Source organism: Thermobia domestica, chromosome 13 (assembly GCF_964235325.1).
Source record: "Thermobia domestica chromosome 13, izTheDome1.hap1.1, whole genome shotgun sequence".
Classification (NCBI taxonomy): Eukaryota; Metazoa; Arthropoda; class Insecta; order Zygentoma; family Lepismatidae; genus Thermobia; species Thermobia domestica.
Window position 1 is genome coordinate 71,709,739 of NC_137466.1, and position 22,383 is coordinate 71,732,121.

Below are 22,383 nucleotides of genomic sequence, written 5' to 3' on the forward strand. Positions count from 1 at the left end.
GGCACGTAAGACTAGATATTACATCATTTCAAAACACATTAGTGGTGGTGTTCTTCTAAAACTAAAGAGGAATGTAGTATTGAACATCGGTAATTCCGTATACCATAGCTGCCGACTACATGGGTATGACCTTGGCTCCAAGGTTCAAGCATCCGTTAGAGATTTTTAATGTGTGCTCCAAAAATTAATACCGAAATATCATTTTCATGACATTGTCAAACACTTGTGTATGTGACCACAAGTTTGATTTCATGGGCGGGTGCTTATAATTGTTTGTCAATATAACTTTAAGCCTCCTTAGGTATATGGCACACGAGGATTGAGCAATATAACATTATACAACAATAAATAATCCAAATTCACAAGTGAGAGTGATTTTGTACAGTTATTTCGAATAACATGGAGTTTGATGCTGTGTTTTTGTATTTCTAATATAGGTCAAAAGTATTTGTGTAAGTTGAATTTACACAAAAGGCATGGACAGTTGAGTCGTTTTTAGTTTTCACACAAATTATTCTAAAATATTAAGAGGTTTGTTTATAATCGTTATTATTTTAATTTTTCTCCCTTTTTTGTCCAATATTCCTAACATATCATCATCATAGCTATAGCAACTCAAAAGCTTCAATTGTTGCAACTCAAAAGCTTCGATATACGGTAGTCCTCAGCTAGTCTCTTCGTCTTGGCGTAGCAATTTTATTTTAATACCTTCCTTCAACTACAGTCTCCTTTGCTCCCTCCCTCTCTTTCCTTCCACCATATTCTCTAGCATGTCTTTCATAATAAAGTTCCTCCTCAGCCCATGTCCCAACCAGTTCCTTTTCTTCCTCTTAATTACATCTAAAATTCTTCTTTTCTCCCCTACTGCTACTATTTCTAACACCTAATTCGTTTTCCGTTCAACCCAGCTAATTCTCTCCTTTTATCGAAAGCCTCCAATATTCTTTCCATCGCTTTTGCGTAATGTCAAAGTTTCTTCCATAGAGTACATATTGGAATCAGTAAAATAAAATCTCAATATTTAATTGGAAATTTGTTCAATACAAAGATTAGCTAATCTTAGTTGAAAATAAAAAAAAAAGTATCGGACGTCTTTAGAGTGTAAAAATAATTTAACAATTTATTGTTTGTTAATCATGACGTCTATCTAATATTTCTGAACTAAAGTGCCAGTCCATTTTATGACATGCCTATTGCCAGAACACTAAGACATGGAGGCAAAATAATCTTTGGAGAGACTCACTTGAGTTCACCTTACGTTCATAAATACACATCAACAATTAGAAGTTTCAGCTGAGGGTGGTTGCAGGGATGCTCTGCCTCCTTGGCCACTCCGTAGCTTCGCACCTGTTTCATGGTCAAGCAATGTTATTTTCTTCGGCTGGAAAAATTCTCTCTTGGTACTTTGGTCTAGCAATCCACTGTCAAGCTCAAAGAGCTAAGCAAATCTCATAGCGCACAGCAGAAATAATTTATGAAACTTTTAGGTTTGTTAAATCTCCATATTTTTCTCCAGACAAGCGCTTTTAACTACTAGATGATATAAAATCGTCATGTTTGGTGGAAACTGCTAATGCAGCAACACACTCCAACCAGGAGCAAGAAGAATGCAAAGAGTGCAAAATAAACCATTGGACAAAACTAGTTAACTTGTATAAAATAAATAAATCAAAACAATAAATCAAGCAATAAAACAACAAAACAATACTTCTGTTCATAGTAGTGCAGAAAACTTAAATCAAGTGAAGACAGTTGTAAATTCACTAAATCCCGATGATGCAGCTGCTATTTATATCTTACAAAAATGTTTCTCTACAGGTGGCATTCAGAACAAAATTAAATACATACACAACCACTTCTCAAGAATACCTGAAATTATCAGACAGTTGGAATGCCGTAACAATTCTTTGCTGAATTCACTCTCCTTGTTGAGCGGATTATCGCAGATTTTATCCAGTGAAAGTCACGGTGTTTCAAAAATACCGTCAGATAAATTTCGCCAATAGGCAAAAATCCCGGGAGCAAAACAATTTGTGACATTGCAATATACTTAATGATGAAAACATGGAATTGGAAGAGGACCTAATACAAGAAGACATTTGGTGTTTTTCACATGCATCAGTAACTTCTGCTGATGTAGAAAGGAACTTTTTGATCTACAAAAAGTTTCCCACTGATAAACGCAGAGGGTTTACAGAAGAAAACCTAAGGAAGACGTTAATAGTTCGAACAACAGAGGTCATTAAGATGAGATTTTTATAATAAATTGAAATTTTATTTTCTTAGTGCATATGTTAAAATTTTTAATGCATATTTTAGTGCATAATTTTGATATTTTTCGTGCATATTTGCATGCATATCTCATCTTTAGCATGAAAATTCGGGCTCTAATCATCACCATTTCAACAAAATTGACACCAGCGCATTCGTGTTGGAAATAGCTTCTTTTTAGTAGTAAGACTGCGGAAGAGATCAAAGGCAGAATTGGTTGAGGTAATCACAAAAGATGATGCTAGACCAAATCGCTGCTAAATGTGTGTGCGTAAGACATGTATGCAACGCCGTCACAGTAATAGAAGGTACAATACAGTACTTGTTTTTAGAAAAGCAGTGATACCAACTCTAAACTGTACTTAACTTCTTTGTACTTTTCTTTAAGTTCTTGAAGTGGAAAAGAAACTTGCATATTCATTTTTTTTTTAAGTTTAGCTTCTTATCTTCCCCCCAGGCTACTCTACTAGTATTAACAATAGTGTCCGTTGGAACACAGTTGCCCCATAACGAATGGGGAGCAACGCCAACCAAATGCGAGTAAAATTGTTGAAACTAATGAAGAACTGAAAAGGTATGTAATTTGTACAAAAACAGCATTTGTTACTGGCACTTTTTTTGGGGGGGGAGGGGAGAGGTGGGAGTTAGCGTAAACTTAATTTAGAGATATTCATCATGGTCTTCTACTACTTTATCTGAGGTGAAAAATTTTCTTATGTCCAGGAGCTTAAAATACGGCTATGGTTGAAGGCAAAGAACATCACATTATATAGTGTCTACAGTTAGGGACATACGCATAGGGTGGGTCCTGCGAGTCCGTAACCCCTCCCCGAAATCCCGAATCCTATAAATTTAGTCCGCTTTTTAGAAGTAATTTTACAAATTTGAATATAATTTATCCTAATCGAATTTGGACCCCTCGAAATAAATTCTCCTGTACGTCCTTGTCTACAGCTACATTGTGCGTTCGGATAGTTGCATTGATTATTGTTTAGCGTAGTTACGTGAATGTGCTACAGAGCCTTTGGATGCGTTTGCTTTATTTTTCTTAGGTTTTTACTTCCGCTGTTCTGATTTCATAAACACATGCATTGAGTTAGTGCTGACCACTTGCTTGGATTGAGTTGAGTTAATTGAGTTTAGCGCCCTTTTCAGTAGCGAGGCTGAGACGTAGACCTACTGACTAACGTGGAATCCGACCCACTTGAGCTCGCGGCGGGAATCGAATCCGGGTTTTGCATACTTGCTTGGAGCTATACTGATGAATTTCATGTATATTGATACAAAGTACGTGGAATATGATTTGTATCCATCTCGTATTATACTAAATTAACTATTATTATTTCTAACATTAAATTAACCATTTATATATCAACCATTATTATCAATATTATATTATTTTAATGTCTTGCCTGCGGTTACCCCTATACTCCTAACTCTTCTGAATATTGAAAACCCATTAATGTCTTTCCGTGCCGTGTGTATGTGTTTCCGTGCGTTGTCCGCTTCCCCTCTATCCTCGTTCTTGATAGTTTTTTTTTTTTTTTTTTTTTTCCGTATCCATCTTTATTCTAGAGTGCTTCTCTTGATTGTCCGTTATTCCCGAGAACTGGCTGTAGATGTTGGCATTGTCTCACGCAAACATTTCTTTGTACAGGGCAATAACCGAAACACACATTCCTCATTTGGAAACACTTTCAAGAGCGCAGTAGTAGTTTAGCATTTTTTTTAAATCAGTATAATTTAACGTGTAAAATCAGATGCATTGATGTTATGTGCATATTGTCGCATTTTCTGTTTGGTAGGCGCTTTGTGAGCCAATTTAATTGCATTATATTCGTGTTTGAGGATGACAAAGAACAAAAGGCTGGAGCATATTCCTTTTTTTTTTCTTTCTTCAGAGCAATTGTTTTCTTTATCCTCAAATGTATACAACTATATTTTCAATGTATTTGAAAGCATTAGATTTTATCAATTTAAACGTAGTTTAACATATTATATTGACTTAGGTTTCTTTATACGCAAAATTGCACTAAAGTCTGTTATCTTAGCCTAATCTTTGTGAAACCTGCATTTCCGCGAACAAATTCATTTTTTTTTTTTTTTTTTTTACATCATATATTGGCTACTTGTATAATCTTGAAGCTAGGACGCATTGAGTCAATGTTATTCGTATGGTGCAAATATTAGAATCACTTTTAATATGTTGGGAGCACGGTGGCTCACTGGTAGAGTATTCACTGGTGCGTAGGGTCGTTGGTTCAATTCCAGACTTTGCGAGAATCTGGTGGACATCATGTCCACCAGTTTTATCGAGGTTCTTTCGCTCTATTGATGTTCCGATACCTAATGTAAGTCAACTATTTACAAATTTAGACCTATTCCCTAAAAACTTTGCAGAACATACGTTGTCTTGTAGAAAAATGATCGTTCACCATCTGAAATATTTTGAATCTCAAGAATGAATTCGAATAGTAAACTTTCATTACTTGTCGTGTAGAACTAACTCCCTTCTATGGTGCTGGGCCACCCACGAGATGACCTTGAACCCAAGGTAAAAGTCAGTAAATTGAAAGTTGTTTCGTCAAATATAGGAGGGGATAGTACTGTTTCTTGCTTTTACGTCTATTGTTGAGAAATGTATGATTAGATAGGCTTCATTAAGCTTTTTCTATCCATATTCGTGCTCTCAATTTCAAGACATTTGGTCTATTCATTGACCTGAAGTACTTTCCTTCTGAAGCATGCTTGCAGAATATTATTAACATTACTATCGGATTCATGTTGCACAGAAAAAATAAATGACTGAATGAATAAAATAAATGAATGGTGGCACAAGTTTTCTCTCTCATCCTTCTGTTTGCTCCCACTTGTAACGCATAGAATGTTTGTAAACTCAGTGAAGTGCGCGTCATGGGATGAAGTGGGAATCTGATCAGCACCTATAGTCATAGTTGGAAGGAATAAATATTGTATACAACATTTAAATACAAACAAACTATTTGCTGAGCAAAACAATATATTCACATAAAAAACTACATACGTGTTAGTTTCACCAACTAACATTTTGGCTTCATCAGACACTATCAACTAATATTTAAATCATATTGTAGGAGTGACAACTGAAAATATTTGTTACCAGTACATGCGATATCTTTAACGAAAAAAAAAAAAAAAAAACACCTATTTTCATTGTGCATTATTTGTCAAATACAGAGTAATTCGTATAAAATAGTTACTGGATTAGAAATATCTATGTACTCTCTGAACTATTTTTAAAATCAAATTAAATTCTTTTACTCTAGTCAGTTTATACGTGTTTCGTGAAGTTTTTTGCAAACTAAAAAATATTTTGGAGCACCTCCGACAACAGAAAAGGCTGCAATCAATAGACGTGATGAAACCTCGATGAACTCCAAATATTATTTCAGTTGTCTCCTTTATTTTTTCAGGTTGACCACTTAGCAATGGAAGTGATTGTGGTCAACAGAAACCCATTCCACTGCCGTAGTGGTTAGTAGCTGTTGTGTTCATAATTATTGTTTGAACTTTACTATAACTTGACTTTTTAACATCCTCGTTAATCACTTGTTTTCGGTTTTTTATTTATTTTTTTTTTAGAAAAAATATATTAAAACGTTTACTCATCTTGCGTGAAATAAATTGGTGCTTTCGCTGTGATAAACCTGTTCCCTAAAGAGGAATTCCCTGATTTATTATAGCGGATAAAATTGCAGTATTATAATTGTTGAGAAGTTAAGAAAACAGACAGTAAATAATTTGTACTACTCGTAGTTTTCTTGTAATGTAGTTAAAAACGTAATCAACAATGTTATTATTGAATTGTACAAATTAGCTGTATTTACACAATCACACTGTGTTAAGTGTTCTATATTTTAGTAAGTGCTTACCACTTATATTTGCTGTTGCTCTACCTGAAAAGTAAACGGTAAGCCGATTGACATGGTCGAGCAATTAAAGGCAATAGGCTGCTGATCGCAAGCCATGTCTATTGCGGGTCTGAATCTGCTGAGAATGTGTGTGTTGCGTTTTTTCTCTTTAAAATTTCTCATCGTCGTCTTTAAAGGTCAGGACTTGAGTTACTTACAAATACAAATACAAAATGATCTAATACGTGAAGTTGTAACGATATAATTTTACAGAAGTAACAGGACTGTTTTCCCTCTTCGAAACACCTAATCTTTTTTGTATATGACTTTCGTTATTCCTTGAAGGTAGATGTTTATCGTGCATGCGATGAATGCAATTTTTCTTGGAGTAGATGCCCAGGAAGAACACAATTTTCGGTGTTGATTCAGCATCATGAGGCAATTTGGGTACACTCGTGTCCAAAATTTGTGTCTCATGTCTTTACAAATTACATTAAGTAGAAATATCGTTCTTTTATGAGAGAAAATTTCATGTATGTTCTTGAAAATATACAGAAGAAAAAACGTATATTTCCAAAAAGATGTTTTTAAAATTTGAAGAAAAAAATAAGGAAGTTATGATTTAAAAAATATATTTCTGAAAGTTTCATCCCAAATTCTGTTTCTTTTTCGTAAACGTGGGGAACGCACAGCGAAATTTACAAGGAGAGAGAATTTTATACTTTATTGCAATTACAAAGCAAATTTCTTATAGTGTTACTATCCATATTGCACAATCCTAATATGCATAGGTATTACACATTTGATACGTAAACAAAGGAGTAAATAGAAGTAAGCCACAAAATATGCGAAGCAATCAGGCATTTTGTGTTAACGATTTACTTACATACGTTTACCAAGTTGGAAAAAATCAGGGGTGTAGCCAGCAGGTTTGTGTAGGAGGGGCCCGCCGTTTTTGAGGGGGGCCAGCTACAATGTACAAAGCCAAAAAAACAATGTGTTGCTGCTAGTGTTTTTGAGGCCTGAAAGAAAGGAAAATTTTGGGTTCCTTTTGGAAAACTAAAAACACTATTTTAACTTATTATTATTATTATTATTATTATTATTATTATTATTATTATTATTATTATTATTATTATTATCCATAAATTATATTCAAGATAGTTTTTATTATGCTTAATCAAGAACTACTGCCCGGGACCAAACGCTATACTTTTATGCATAACAAAAAAGGTAATCAAGAAAGTTCTGTCCCTTTTCGTGGAGGTCTGTGTTCAATTGGACCTCACACCGTGAGTTGAATGCGAGTGGAGATAAGGCGAACGTCAGTTGTTGGTGTGAGTATATCCAACATACTACCTGGTTGTGGCAATTCAGATACAGCGTGAACTTGCGTAAAGATAGTTAACATGGGACATCCACAGAGTGTCATAAGAGCATGTATGCTGAACGAGTTCAAATGGAGGTCAAACGCCGCTGTAGCGGAACAGAAGATATGCCAGGCCTTTGGTGAGGGTGTCGTGACGACGCGGACAGTGCAGCGATGATTTAACAAGTTTAAGGACGGTGACGAAACACCCGAAAACACCACGCGCCAGAAGACAACACATGTACAAAGAGGAACTGGGACTACCATTCAGTGTGTGGAGAAACCATTCGGCAGCACATCCATCAACTTGGGAAGCACTATAAGTTGGGTCGATGGGTCTCATATGTTTTGACTCCGGGCCAGAAGGCAACGCGGCAGTCGCCTGTGTTTATTTACTGTTTCGGAGCCATTTCTGGACAGGGCGTTGGCATGTGATAAAAAGTGGGTCCTATACGAAGCTCCACGACACCGTCATCATTGGTTAGTATCCCATGAACCGATTTCAAAACAGCCGAAAGCAGCACTGTACAGTACAAGTCCTTCTGTGTGTTTGGTGCATCGTGCATCGGGAACTGCTACCAGCTGGTCAGAGTATCAATGCAACTGTGTACTGTCAGCAGTTGAGCTGTGCTCAAGAAAAAACTGAAGACTCTGGAGCCATCACTTCTGAATTGGAAATGGGTCCTCGTTTACGGGACAACGCTAAGTCCCATGTGGCTAGGATGACTCAGAACACCATTCTCCGCCTTGAATGAGAAGCAATATTGCAACCACTATATTCCCCGGGTATTGCACCGTCCGATTATCACCTGTTCCATTCTTTGGACAATCACCTTAGAGGACGCCAGTTCAAATCCCTAGTAAAAGTCCAAAATGCACCTGATACTTTCTTCGTTTCACGGCCCACCAAGTTCTACCGCGATGGATCCCATGACCTTCCAGAACGTTTTCAGAAGGTCGTCGATGCTGATGGGGACTATTTTTGAACTTCTAGGTTAGGTGACATATTGATGTTGAAGGTGGTGGGTGAAAAAGCAACAGAACTTTTCTTGGTTACCTTTATATTTAAATTTAAGACCTTGTATACAAAACCTACCTACACAAGATTAATTTTCTTTGAAATTTCACTTAATTTCTTTACAGTTTCCTGACAAAAATATTTATTTATTATTCGTGACTAAAAAACATAATTATTTTATTGCACTGAGTAGAAATAAAAGAGAGGGGGAATGAAATCCAAATTGAATAAAAACATTGTTTCTCACCAAATTTTCCATCCTCTACGTCTTTTAAAACACTTGTTAAAGCATATAAAAATATACTGTACTTACAAATCAGTTTAGTACCTTTGTTTTATGGCTGTATTTGTAGTAACTTGTTAAAACGTTTGTCTTAAAACTGTCAAATATAAATCGCAGTAAGTTGTGTAATCTGCTGTCACAAAAAAAGTATCCTATTTTTCGATCTGTATAAGGAAGAGATACTATACTATTTTTCGATCGGTATGGAAAAATAATATTTCTGCATACTATTTGACCATAAATTATTAATTGTCAATAAACTTTGTTACTTTTAAATGAATGAAGGGAGATAATTTTACTATGATGTTTTAAAAGCTGGTCATTTGGGGGCGCCAGGAAACCATTTGGGGGGGCCTGGCCCCGATGGGCCCTCCCTTGGCTACACCCCTGGAAAAAATTTAACTGCTTCGTGGAATAGTAGGTTAGCGTCTAACGTATAGGCGTTCAATTTTTTTCCATGATAGTCAGTTCAAGTCCCATAGTCTACAGTAAACTTCTTTCTTCTTTCTTAAAAAAAAGAAAGAAAGAAAAAAAAGAAGTTTGTCTTCGTTAAACAATAATCTTTAGCTCCAAAAATGTTTGTTATTCGCTTCATTCTACTTTATTTGAATATTTGCAAATAATTTATTTTGTAATTGTTAAAATTATCATGAATTTAAAAAAGGAAACTTCATTTCTAACCATTGTCATAACCGGGAAAGGAAACTTATAGTTTGAAATTTTAATCAACATATGTCCTATGACCAAACTTTATTTGACATATCACGCAACTAAAATTTTCCAGTCGAAAGTGCGCCCTCTGCTCAGATAGAACCCTTCGTTCGCTACAGCATCGTAGAATTTGTTTACTTCAGTTTGCTTATGAGCTGTCTTCTTGTAGGCAAGTGAAGTTGTAATCTCTGTCCAAAAGATGGCTGAAGAAAGTTTTCACTTGACGCAAATGAGTAGGGTGGTCATAAATATTTTGACCAAAAAGAGTATATTGAGGTAAATCAACAAGAAAATGGAAACACTGATATCTTCAAACTAGAAAAGTATTCGCACTATTACTCCTTATTCGTAGTACGGCGGCAAAAATGAAATGTTAAGCCACCATTCCTGTTAAGGTGATTCATTTATTATCACTAAATTGATTTGATAACTTTCGAGCTCTGAATGCTTTTGTCAAATGTGACATAAAGAGTCTGAAGAAACAATTTTGGCGAAAACACAAAAAGAGTATAAAGTATTTGAACCTCTAGAATGGTATAACACTCCTTAAAAAGATAAACAAATAAAAGGAGGTACCTCTGGTCATCCTACAAATAAGGTACACTTGTATTATTATGGGGGGAGAAGATACAGTAGCTCAACGGTTGAGCGCTCACTTTTGTTAAGGAGTAATGTGTTCGATCCCAGTTTGTGGTGAACAACATGGGTCCGTGAGTTTTTTCGATGTTCTTCCACTCCCTTTCACATTCTCATTTCACAAATTCTGTCATGATGATTCATTAATCATCTGCCTCCTTGAGCCTAAGTTTATATGGGACGTTCAGTTAAAAATTTCATTTCATTTTTCTGTTTTTATTATAATTTCAAATAGGCTTCGTCTTGAGCGTAAGTTTCTTCTTCGTAGACGTATTTCAAATATACGAAGCAAGGGTGCTGTGAGAGTTAGAGCAAATGCTGTGTGTCTGAATTTAAAGCAGGTGACATGAATCTCAGCTCACGTAACGATAACAGCCTTTTCTTGAATTCCGTGAAACTCAAATGGCATTTCTGGCCTACTTATATTTCTACACACTCATGCATATAAAATGTTTTATTTTCATTTTTTTTTCTACATGTGCAGAAAGAAGTGTGCTCTATCTTCAATCTTCGTTGGTATAAATGGGAGGTCATCTACCTTGCACCTCGTGGGAGAGGCGCGGTTCTCTGCTTCTCCGTGCCCCTCCTCCATTCTTCATAAGCTTGTGTTGATAGGATAACGGGTATGCAAAACGTGTTTCGGTATGTAGTGTCCAGCAAGGTCATACACGTCACGTGAATCCAGTCTCAAGTTGGGAATTGTTAGCATTTGACATAAGTGTAACAACACACTGAGCTACAAATTACTCTGCTCAAGATATCTGCGTAGGAGAATGATAAAGAAAATAAAAAGGAATACCGTTATTACAGGATGGAGTTCACTGTTTCATTCCTTTCCCAACAGAGATTCGAGTATGAGACAACAGAGTAATTTTGCTGTACGAAAGTGCATGAATGATGGCTGAGCTGAACCAGCCTGGGTAATGCCTCATTGAATGAATGTGTGAGCGTTTGGGAGGAAGGGAGTAAGTATATCAGCGTCTAACCTTGACAATTAACTAGCGTAATTTAACACAAGGAACTGCAATTGAATTGCCCTAACAAAATTACTATACATTGGGTTATTGGGTCATCGTATTCAAGAAGGAAGCTTAGCTTAAACGCTTAGGAAATTATGGCTCTTGTAAATGTTATCGTAGAAAATATCCGTATAGAAATTTAGGATTGTTGTGTAGATTAACGAAATTCAAAATTTGACGGCTGTTTATATAAAGGTAACCAAGAAAGTTTTAGCGCTTTTTGACCCACCACCTTCGAACATAAATATGTCACCTAAGACGTACCTGGAAGATCAAAACTACTATCCATTTCATAAAGATAGGCCCCTGACTTCGCGGTGCTGCCGTGACGTCCAGTCAAAACTTATACTGCATTGTCGTACCTCGTTGGAATTGTTGGAATGTTGTCTTTTCAATACTTAAGACATACAAATTTTCTTTGTACTGTGTAGTGAGAAAAAAATAGAAATTAATGAAAAAGTGCGTATTTTTTCGTACTTTTTTGGTAAATCAATGTTTATAGGACTATATCTCGGAAATGAGATAACATGAAATAATTTCCTGTGCACGATATGTAGGTGCATCTATTACCTGTAAGTTCTGAAAATTTCATTACTCAACACGTAGTAATTTTCTTGTTATTCAGTAAAAAGTGAGACATCATTATCTCTGAATTGCTGCGGTGTATTAACAATCTGAAAAAACTTTTAGAAAGATCTTAAAATAGCTTTTTCAACCAAACTGTTTTGACTTGTTTTAAAAGATAAACAATCACAAATATGACATTATGATTATTTCTGCTTTGCGCCCTTCGCTATCGCAGTTTATACGGAGTGCTACGTTGCCACATTTTCCTGGCGCGTATAGACTCTCAGCCGGACGGGTATTTAAACTTGTCACGCACACTGTCCGACACTTTTTAGAGATATTTTTAAAATGTAATGTCTCCACAGATTTTAAACCAATTTCTTAGAAATTAACAGGATATACAGTAAATGTACCAAGTGTTCAAAATTAGAAAAGCAAACTCTTACCTTGTTTGGATTTGCATGTGATGGTCCTCGAAAATTTGTTGCTTTTTGTCAGTTTTTCACTTATTGCACGCAGTACAAAATACACTTGCACAGAAACAAGAACATGCACAAAGTTTATTATATGATACAACCTTAGTTGATATGTAATATTGAGTTTACACTTCACAGAAAATCTGTTTTCAGATCTAAGAGCTCCAAGCTACATTAGAATCTGCCTTTGAATAGGAATGACGCGTTTTTTTTTTTTTCCGGCACAGCTTCAGGTTTACTTGAAACAGAGTTACTATCTTGTTCACTCCCGGATACGCCACTGAGCACAGAATAATCAATGTCCTTACTATCACTGGCGCAAATCCCGGGGGGACGAGGGGGACATGTCCCCCCCAATGTTGGACCTGGGGGGGACTGTCCCCCCCAATAATCTGATTTAAAAAGCGCTTTTTTCGGATTTGCGTCCGACTGCTCCAAAGGAATGTAAGATGAAATTGATTTCTCTTGGCTTTTCCATTTTTTTAAAAAAAGAACCGTATTCTGTAGTATTTCAAACTGAACTTCGTGCTGTAGTGAGTTTAGTAGTCTCATCAATATGTATTAATTTCACTTCCACTACTTGGGCACAAATTGCAATAAATGCCAGAGGAGGATATGCCCCTCTCCTCATGCTGGAAAGTTGTCTCAGCTGTAGGTACGTGCACAAATTCCGGGGAAATGGGGAGACATGTCCCCCCCAACATTGGAACTAGAGGCTCTCCCAATAATCCGATTTGAAAAGTGCCGATTTGAAAAGTGCATTTTGCAGATAACTGTGATGAGTTGTGTCCGACTGCCACAAAGGAAAGTTAGATGAAATTTGTTTCTCTTGGCTTTTCCATTTATAATGAAAATGAAGGCGTGCGACTGTGCGTGACGTAACCTCATATGAAATCTTATCTCCTCCTCTCCCCTAGGCCCTAGCACACGAAGAGTATATAGACTATCCAATGTCAGTAGAACCCATCTTTTCAGTAAATGCGCATTTAATCTATTTGTAGTATCAGCCTAGGCATCTACTCATGCTTCGTAAGCTAACAAACTCTATAGCCTATGGAACTCGGAGGTTCAATGCCGCGTTCACAAAAGCTCTCCACTGACTTCTATTCTTAGCCAACTGGATCCAGTTTCTACTTTGTATTCCTATCTCTGCGAGATTCATCTTAATATTGTCTTCCCATCTGCGCCTAGGTCTTCTTAATAGTCGTTTTCCGATTGGTCTTACCGCTAACACTTTGAAAGCGTTCCTACTTTCTTCCATCCTGGCTACATGTCCTGCCCACCTAAGCCTCCTAGACTTGATGACCTTAACAATGTTTGGTAAGCCATATAATTTACGTAGTTCGTCGTTATGAAGTTTCCACCATTCCCCATTCCCGTTCCTCTTGGTCCGAATATTTCTCTCGGGATCTTGTTCTCAAATACTTTCAGTCTATGCTCTGTGCTCAGTAAGCGTATGATTATCGTTTTATACATTTTAAGCTTCAAATCCCTCGACAGAATTCGCGACGACAAGAGGTTTTGAACTGAATAATAACACGAATTCCCTGTTTTTAGTCGACATTTAATTTCTTCGTGAATATGATTTTCGTCTGTTAATATTGATCCTACATGTTTGAAAGTATCCACTTTATCAAAAGTATTATTTAATATTTTAACACATACATAATTTGCCGTATTACGGTCCTGACGCACTCCCATGTATTTAGTTTTCTCTGCATTTACTTCTAAACTCATGTCCATGCAAGCGTGTCTAATAAGACCTCTGCATTTCTTTCTATTTTTCTCATATCAACCCCTACTAAACTTACATAATCAGCGTACGCATAACCTGGTGAACACCGTTCAGCTCTAGGCCCTGGTTGCTATCCTTCATCTTCCTTATAGCGTATTCCAGGACAAAGTTGAATAATAATGACGACAACGCATCTTCTTGTTTCAGGCCATTCTTAACGTGAAAGCACGTGGCCAAAACTTTTCCTACCCGGACTTTACTTTGGGATTCATTTAAACATGACTTAATTAATCTAATTAGCTTTTTAGGTATTCCAAATTCTGTAAGAACGTTGTACAATGTTTCTCTCCTAACCGAGTTATAAGCCTTTCTAAAATCAATAAATAGTTGATGTACCGGACTACTGTATTCCCGCTTATTTTCGAGTATTTGGCGAATGGTAAATATTTGGTCGATAGTTGATCGATTTCGTCTAAATCCACACTGATAATCTCCAATCATTTCATCTGCGTATGGGCTCATTCTTGCTAATAGAATGTTTGAAAGGATTTTATAGGATGTTAACAGAAGAGAGATGCCTCGATAATTATTACAGTCAGTTTTGTCGCCTTTCTTGTGAATTGGAACAATGATTGATTCTTCCCACTCTTGTGGCAATTCTTCCTTGTTGTAGATAAGGAGAATGAGTTTGTGTATCTTGTTCCACAATTTTTTGCCTCCAGCTAAAATTAAATCAGCCGGAATTTCCTTTGCACCCGAGATTTGTGTTTCTTTAATTTCTTTATAGCGAGTTTTACTTCTATTCGATTGGGTTCTGGAATATATGATTCTGCCGTGTGTATCTTCCTTTCTCCACGCACATTAGTTTTTGGCTGCGTGTTAAGCAAATCGTCAAAGAAATCTTTCCATCTATTTAAAATGCTATCTGTATCAGTGAGAACTGTTCCATCAGCTTTCTTTCATATATAAGAACGAGGTTGATAGCCTTTCTTAAATTCGTTGACCCCTTTATACATGTCCCGAATGTTTTTATTTTTACTATCTTCAAGTTCCTAAATTTTAGCTTTCAAAATATCGCGTTTTTTTGTTCTAAAAGTTTTGGAAGTTCCTCGCTTGATGTCTACGAAATTTTGTGTAGTTACTTTATTCGGATTTTGTAGCCAACGTAATTTTGCCTGTTTTCTCTTCTCTGCTAGTTCGAACCATGGTTTGTTCCTACGTATTATTTCCGCGTGTCCCAATTTTTCTTTTGAGAGAGGATGTTTCGTAAGCAAAGAAAGGAATTCAATTGCTGGAATATTTTTCTCTCTAATCTTAAGGTTACATCTGTTAAGTAAAGAGTATGACATGCGTCAGATTTCTGAAACGATTCCTGTAATGTTATTGAGATTATAATCATTTTGCTCAAAGAGTATTGTTGCGTCACACATAATTGATATTCTTTCTTCATAGTTTTGGGGAAGTCGTCATTTATATTATTATATTACTATAAAACAATTTTAACGTGGATCTTTGTGGATGCCTAATTAGAAACATACCAATTATAAATATGCATGTATTCAGATTTCAGAATGTTTTCACGGCAGTGATTTGTAATACTGATATGTACTACTACTTCATCTACATCACCTAATATATAATATACTCTACAACAGTTGATCAGATTCATCTACCGTAATATGAGTTTCATCTCCCTTATCTAGAATAAGCCTCAAATCTGCCCACCTTCCAATGTTGAAGACAACCAATGGCGTATTTAGGATTTTCTTTTGAGGGCTATGCCCAATACAAGGAAGGAAGTGGGCAATTGCCCACCTGAGTTTGAGAATTAAATATATTTTAATTTATGCATAAATTGAAGTTATAATGACAAGAATTACAGATCGATAAATCCTATATGATATGACACAAAAATTTAAAAGTGAATCTAACCCTTTATTCTATTCATACAAGAAAAAGAAAGCATCCTCTTGGCCGTCCTAATTTCCCGGGCTAATTATTTCCCCGTTTTGATTTTCTTTAATTCAAACATTTCCTTCTTTTAAAAATAACTAAACGATATAATTGTTCCTTTGTTATAATAACTAAAGTCCTGTCATGTTGATATCCGCGCATGTTGGTGTGGAACACTAGTTTCGCTTATCAACTCATCTTAGTTTTGGTGTTACTGATGACGGCCAACTTGAATCACAACTGACAACGGTCGATAAAGTATGATAGGCGAAATGAAAGTAGTAACGTCAAGAAAAAGAAACAGAAAAATAGAAAGTATGACAGAAAGAACAATTAAGGACGCGGTTCTTACATGGAATGAAATTTGACAAATACAGTATTATTTCTAAACAAAAAGCATAAGAAAATGGAAAGTCAATGACATTCTTAGAAATGGTAAGAAGGATTATTGTTGTACGTGGAATGCGTAAAACTAACAAATTATTTCGAGGGGAGAATGAGCCCGATAGCCTCCTAAATTCGTCACTGAAGACAATTCTGCTCCCCTGATCCTTCACAACATTGTTTTTCAACTTCATAAATATTTTGAACATCGCTTATATATATATATATATATATATATATATATATATATATATATATATATATATATATATATATATATATATATACGGGACCATCTTACCCGTCCCCCCCAATGTTGAAGACAGATTTGCGCCTTTGCTTACTATTAATTACTAACTCATAACCGTCTGAGTCGGAGTCATTCATCAGTTCTGCAATTTCATTATCGCTAAACATTTTGCCTCTTCTTTTTGTAACATCGCCGCTCGTGAAGGAATATCCATTTTTTTTTCAATCAAAAAGCACAAGATATACTCACAAAAATATAAATGCCCATTCGTCCGTTTCATTGCAATGAACCCATATGATGTGAGTGTGTGTGGAAGTTTTTGACGCCTACGAACCGAAGGGAAGTGTTTAAGATTTAATCAGTGCGACGTGATTAGACGCAAATACAGCCCTCGTCACCTACTCATTGCATTGTTTACTTTCGTTGAAAGAAAAGAAAGGACTCATTCTATGTTACATTCGGCAGGGGAATTGATCGCAGAACTTGGGTGAACACATGATTGCCAACATTTCTTTTTAACCTTTAACATGTTCGTAAGCTGTAGAGTGTGTATGCTGATAAATCTTGAGGTAGAAATGGAGCCATTGTTTATAAATATTAGGGAAGATAGCAGGAGCAGCGATGAGTCAACAAAGCCATGACGAAAGTGAATGAAGTAAGTAGATTAAGAGATGAGTTTTTGGATGTGTTTCTTCAACGTTTTATTTCGATTACATTGAGATGTGTACACTCATGTCCAAAATTATTGTCGCATATCTATAACTGTCTTCTTGTAAGAATATAAAATGATAATGATTTTGCAGGGTACTTTTAATACTGATACTATATGTAGAGTCGGGAAATGTATATTTGTAATAAATTTCATAGGAAAAGAATACGAAAATTAGCATGAGTAAAACAAAATGTTCCTAAATGGATAAGAAAATTTTAGTTTCGTTTTATTGTTCTTATTTACTGCTCTTTTGACATGAAATTTGCCACATACATGTCTTTGCCGATTATACACATACTAACATTATAAGAAATACCAGGCGAATTCGTTATCAAATTATATTCCTACAATAACATATTTATAGACATGCGACAATAATTTTGGACATAAGTGTGCATGCATTAATATTTTTATGATGTTGTGAAAGGTTATAATAAATACTTTTCCTATTACATTCGTATGAAGTAGGCTTCACGCTACAAGCTTCCTGAACGCGACAACAGTGCACGACAGCGTTGCCACACTTCCATTTACTGTATGCTGTTTCTTCATATAAGCGCGGGGAATTTAAAGATTGGGTTGCAACATGGCTCACCGCTTAACGTAGAGAATATGTTGAAGTAAACATTTTTTTTTTAAAAAAAAATAAATACTCTACCAATTAAACCCTTTTTTGTTTATAGTTCCAAATATTTGGAACACTAGACTTCCAAATTTTCGAACAGTGTTTTGTACGTTTCTCTACCTACCATGGTAAAGGAGATCAGAGCGTCGTACATTTGTTTTAATTACACAAAAAATATCAAGTGATGAAAACTGAACTTTTCACATCTTACAGTTAATGGATGCATCTACATACTGTACACAGGAAATTATTTCACGTGATCTCTTTTCTGAGATATAGCTCTATAAACATTGATCTACCAAAAAAGTACGAAAAAATACGCACTTTTTCATTAATTTTTATTTTTTTCTCACTACATAGTACAAAGAAAATTTTTATATCTTAAGTACTGAAAAGACAACATTCCAACAATTCCAACGAGGTATGACAATGAAATATAAGTTTTGACTGGACGTCACGGCAGCACCGCGAAGTCAGGGGCCTATCTTTATGAAATGGATAGTAGTCCCTATCAGCATCAACGACCTTCTGCCAACGTTCTGGAAAGTCATGGATTCCATCACGGTAGAATTTGGTGGGCCGTGAAGCAAAGGTATCAAGTGCATTTTCCACCTCTTCTAGGGATTTGAATTGGCGTCCTGTAAGGTGATTGTCCAAGGAGTGGAACAGGTGATAATCGGACAGTGCAATGTCCGGGGAATATGGCGGATGCATTTGTTTCCCATCCAAGGCGTAGAATGGTGTCCCGGATGGGTCATCCTAGCGTTGTCCTGTAATAGGATCCCTTTGCGATTCAGAAGTGCTTTCTCCAGAGTTTTGAGTTTTCTCTTGAGCACGGCTAAACTGCTGACAGTACACAGTTCTTTTTATAAAAAGGCCTTGTGTCCATCTTAAATACAAATTAAACATAGCTTTCTTACAAGGCTGTCTATATTCTTTATTATAAATTAACAAGGGTAGAGATAACAAATTATGTTATCTATGATTTCAGTTGTAGTAGTAGTCTGAAGAAGAAAGTGATATACTTCCGAAACTGTAACATTTCTTGTTAATTTATAATAAAGAATATAGACAGCCTTGTAAGAAAGTTATGTTTAATTTGTGTTTACACAGTTCTATTGATGCTCTGACCAGCTGCTAGTAGTTCCTGATACACGATGCCACGAGCAGTCCACCAAACACAGGAGAACCTTCTTCTGGTGCAGTGCTGGTTTCGACTTTTGGAATCGCTTCATGGGATACTAACCAGTGATGACGGCGCCGTGGGATTTCGTACAGGGAGTACTTCTCATCACATGTCAACACCCTGTCCAGAAATGGCTCCTTCCTCAGACGAGACAGCAAGCCGCGTTGCCTTCTGGCCCGGAGTCAAATCATGTGGGACCCATCGACCCAACTTATAGTGCTTCCCAAGTTGATAGACGTGCTGTCGAATGGTTTCTCCACTCACACTGAATTGTAGTCCCAGTTTTTCACATGTCTAGCCAGTGTTCGCCTCAAACGCTGCCTGAAGATCTTCATTTTGTACATGCGTTGGTCTTCCGACACGTGGTGCGCCTTCGAGTGTTTCGTCACCGTCCTTAAAATTGTTAAACCATTGTTGCACTGTCCGCGTAGTCACGACACTCTCACCAAAGGCCTGGCATATCTTCCGCCCCGCTGCAGCGGCGTTTGACTCCAGTTTGAGCTCGTACAGCATACACGCCCTTATGACGCTCTGTGTAGGTCCCATGTTCATCCTGCCCTTACCCAAGTTCACGGTGTAACTGAACTACCACAACCAGGTAGTATGTTAGATATACCCACACCAACAACTAACCTTTGCTAAGATGACCAACAACTAACCTTCGCCTTATCTCCATTCGCATTCAACTCCTGGTGTGAGAGCCAATTGAACAACACCTCTACGAAAAGCAACAAATCTTTCTTGGTTATCTTTATACAAGGCCTTGATTTCGTCTGTAATGGAGTGCTGTTTGTTCGTCTGCTTGATCTAGGGCCTGTCCATGGGCGTCTCTGGCATATAAAAATTGAAGGGGGCAAGGGGATCAGAGAATACTTGTACACCCTAACTAAATTTACATCAGAATCGTAATTAAGAGCAGATGGAATCTGGTTTCTACCACTACCAGAACAATTAATCATAGTATTGTTCCATCACTCTTACCAGTAGGTCACTTGCTACATATTTAGAAGTTTCTGTATACTATGATCCTTAGGGAATTGCGTCTTGATGTAGAAATTATACCATTAATTTCATACTTGTCTATCTTCCTTGTTCCTCTTACATCATACCTTCTACAACGTCACTCAAAATACTATTTCTTCTCGAACAATGCCCTAATATCTTTTAATTATTTCACATTATGTTCCTGTATCACTATTATTCCAAGCGTTCTATATTCATTCCAAGAAACTGTTTCCATTCTCCTTAACATTCAAATTTTCGGGAACTTAAATACGCTACAACATTTCTTGGTAATCTTTTCGTAATGTGCTGCTCGGCAATGTGCACAATGCAATATTCTACATTTGAGTCGTTTCTGCAACTCCTCATTTACTGATTCACGGGGTGCCTCTCATCATTAACACCACAACCATCAGTCTCTCTATTTTCATCACCACACTGATGAAATATTTTATCATTTCTCATTGCTTTCTGTTCATCGTCTGCATTTCAGATTTTTGTTGTTAATACTACGTACTGTAGGTGTTAAGAACTAGTCACTCATTCTAGTTGCTTTGGTCAAATTTCGATAATTCTCATAGCTTTAATGATTCCAGCCACCATGATTTCATAGTTTGTGTATTTTCACCTCAAATTATTTTCACAGCTTTTCTGTATTTTTCCTCATGCTAATTTTTAATTCAGATTCCGCAACAAATGTCATATAAATCTAAAGGTTGATTAATTTATTGAGCCGACTTTGAATGTACCACTTACCTAGGAAATGCCGTCTTGCCATCACCGGTTATTTGATCTCTAGACTACGTCTACTGATTATTGCTCGCCATAGGGAGTTTCCATTTAGGATACTGCATTGTAGCTGGACCATGGAATCTGCGTTGTAGCTGGACCATCCCACTCATCTTTAGAGACAGACATCCAACAGGCTGGAGACGGTGCGGACCTGACGATAGGATAGGCGCCGCTTGAAGAGTCCAGAAGTTCAGTAGTTCATTAGGCTGGCGTCGGAACTCGTGATACGAATGTAAGAGAAGGGAATTGCCGGAACTTCAGTTTCCTGTTCTATACGGCGATAAAATTCCAGCGATATTTTCGCCGTGTGGCTGGGTGCTTTTTCTTACTGCAGTTCAACCTAATTCACGGCTTGTCCATGTCGGTACACTGCTGAGATTTCATGCTGGTACTTTTCTGTCAGGACAGGAGTCTGGTAATACGCAGGATCGATTTTTACGTTTTACTCCATCTTTCGGAGACACAGTTTGTCTCTGTGCGAGAAACCGGCCACTACCATGAACCCTTTTGGGAAACCCTCTGCGCACTGACGGAAAAACGTGCTTCGTCCCTTGGCGTCAACAAGTCTGGATGTAATAACATGAACTTTACCACAGTCTGTGAGGTAAATCTACGCCTCATCAAGGGTAACAGCGAACTTCCTCCGATCACACGCGAGATGACGTTCATACAGCCTCGTGCAGTTCCATTTTCGTTCAGCAACATGACACGGTTTTAGGGCGTGTACACTGCTGTTGCGAATGACTATGAGGCGTGAATCTCTGTGAATTAAGCGATTGATTGTCGCTCCAATGTGTGGCGTATGCTTGATCAAATTGCTGTATTGTGTGACTAACGAGATACTGTTGCTTGCCTCGTGGCAATCTCTCAACGATGGGTTACGTATATGCAGTACAGTTGCACATTGATTTCAGCTCTATATAAATGAATCAACCTCTGTATGCTATTACTATTTCTATGCCAAAACGACACTATTGTACAACTAAATGTTTTCCAAGCGTGGCAGTATACTGAGGCAGCGTGAGGCCGAATGGTCGTTCTGTTCAATTGCTGCTCGCATTGCATGTTCTGTCGTGCCAGTGGTTCATTGGTAGTATTCACGATGGGAGGCAGAGGATTCCCATAGCTGACGTACCCTCTTCAACGGCTGCGCGATGTACCGAAGTACTGCACAGAAGGAACATTTGCGCCACCCTAATTGGCAGCTTGGTCCAGTCAGAGGCACTATGGTTTCCCCAAAACTACTGAATCGATTGTTGAATATTGATCTACCATCCTGGATTCCTTTTGCACGATTACCCCTCTCAGCTCTTATCACCAAGAATGTTGAGAAAGATTGCAGTGGCAGGGCGAATGATGGGAGTGTTATTCAGCTATGAAAGTAGTTACAGTGACGGTTCTATGTGTATGTAAACTTGCAGGTAAAAGTTAAAATCCAGCGTGTTCTTATTTATCATATACTGTAGAACTCACACTTAAGTTTCTGATATTTGATAAGAAAGAG

General features: G+C 37.0%; 1 protein-coding gene across 1 annotated transcript in view; it reads left to right on the plus strand.

The window, feature by feature from the left end:
* didum (dilute class unconventional myosin) overlaps positions 1–22,383 on the plus strand; it is a 295,555-nt gene that overhangs the window by 15,657 nt on the left and 257,515 nt on the right. The gene's annotated exons all lie outside the window — the stretch shown is intronic.